General features: G+C 37.9%; 1 non-coding gene across 1 annotated transcript; it reads left to right on the top strand.

Annotated features, from left to right (window-relative positions):
* Positions 1-820: 820 nt before the first annotated feature.
* Positions 821-893, top strand: TRNAK-CUU (transfer RNA lysine (anticodon CUU)). Its single transcript has one exon. It is a non-coding gene; the product is annotated as a tRNA-Lys (tRNA).
* The last annotated feature ends 1,111 nt before the right edge of the window (positions 894-2,004 follow it).

Consider the following 2,004-nt stretch of genomic DNA (forward strand, 5'->3'; position numbering starts at 1 on the left):
TAAATGATCTTCAGCAAAATTTTGCATGCATGTGATATTAATGATATTGTTCAATAATTTCCCTATTCAGTTGGATCACCTTTCTTAGGAATAGGCATAAATATCTCTTCCAGTCTGTTGGCCAGGTAGCTGTCTTCCAGTTGTCTTGGCATAGATAAGTGAGCACTTCCGGCACTGCATCCATTTCTTGAAACATCTCAATTGATATCCTGTCAATTCATGGAGCCTTGTTTTTGCTAATGCCTTCAGTGCAGCTTGGACATCTTTCTTCAGTACCATTAGTTCCTGATCGTATACTACTTCCTGAAATGATGGAACATCGACTAAGCCTTTTTGGTATAATTACTCTGTGTATTCCTTCCATCTTCTTTTGATGCTTCCTGAGTCATTTAACATTTCCCCTTAGAATCCTTCACTATTGCAACTCGAGGCTTGAATTTTTTCTTCAGTTCTTTCAGCTTGAGAAATGCCAAGCATGTTCTTCCCTTTTGGTTTTCTATCTTCAGCTCTTTGCACGTCATTATAATACTTTACCTTGTCTTCTCAAGCTGCCCTTCGAAATCTTTTGTTCATTTCTTTTACTTCAACGTTTGTTCCTTTTGCTTTAGCCGTTTGATGTTCCAGATCAAGTTTCAGAGTCTCTTCTGACACCCGTCTTGGCCCTGGTGGCACAGTGGTTAGGCATACAGCTGCTAACCAAAAGATCAGCAGTTCGAATCTACCAACCGCTCCTTGGAAACCCCAAGTAGGGCAGTTCTACTCTACCCTATGGGAATGCTATGAGTTGGAATTGACCGATAGTAATGCATGTTTGAGGTCTGCCTGACTAGCTCAGTCGGTAGAGCATGAGACTCTTAATCTCAGGGTCATGGGTTCAAGTCCCACGTTGGGTATGTACTAAGAAGTGCATAATAGAAAAAGACATTTTTGGTAAAGGATATGACAAATATAATTTTTCCACAATATCAACAACAACCAAACAATATGTATGCGGTCACAGAAATATGCATATAGGTATGTATATGCAAGGGTATTAATATGTGAGCACTTATGTGTGCACAAATAGATTTATCCATAGGCATATGTACACACAGGTATATGTACATACACATATATTTATATATCTCATAAACTGCATAGCATACACAGTCATGGATACTTCTTACACATAACCAAACATCTCACAAGACTGGCTTTCTGAGTTTGAAGGCTTAGGACCATAGTCTCATGGGACAACTTAGTTAATTGGCATAATATAGTTCATAAAGTATATGTTCTTCATCCCACTGTGGTGAGTAGCTTGCAAACAGCCATCTAAGATATAACTATTGGTCTCTACTTATCCAGCACAAAACAGAAAGAAGGAAATAAAGACTCAGAGAAGAAAGCAATCTACAGGACTAGCAGTGTACATGAACCACCACCTCATCTACCCTGAGACCAGAACTGTTCTGATCAGGGTAGATCCTGACAGAATGGGAGAAAAATGTGGAACAGTACTAAAATTCTTAAAAAGGCTAGACTTACTGGACCAGTTGAGTCTAGAGAACTCCCCAAGATTATGGCCCTGAGATACTCTTTAAACATTAAACAGAAATTATCCCTTGAGTTTACCTTTTAGTTAAATAACAGATTGGGTCATAAAATAAAGAATTTCACCTGTGAGTAATGAGCTCCTTTAAAAAAAGTCATCTATATGAAACCAAATGTTCAAAAATTACTCTAAAGCAAAGATGAGAAATGTAAGGGGGCAGGGAAGCTAGAGTACAGGAAATGGTACAACCAGAATGGAATCAATGAAAATGATGACACATTGTGGAAAATGTAACCAATATCACTGAATAATTTGTGTAGAAACTGTCAAATGGAACCCAGTTTGCTGTGTAAACTTTCACTTTAAACACAATAAAATATTATTTTAAAAGAAAGAAAGAAAGAAAAAGAAGAAACCAAGGAAGCACATGTAAGCCAAAGGTACCTCATCACTGCTCCTCACCAGAGCCT

The sequence above is a fragment of the Loxodonta africana genome, chromosome 5 (assembly GCF_030014295.1).
Source record: "Loxodonta africana isolate mLoxAfr1 chromosome 5, mLoxAfr1.hap2, whole genome shotgun sequence".
Lineage (NCBI taxonomy): Eukaryota > Metazoa > Chordata > Mammalia > Proboscidea > Elephantidae > Loxodonta > Loxodonta africana.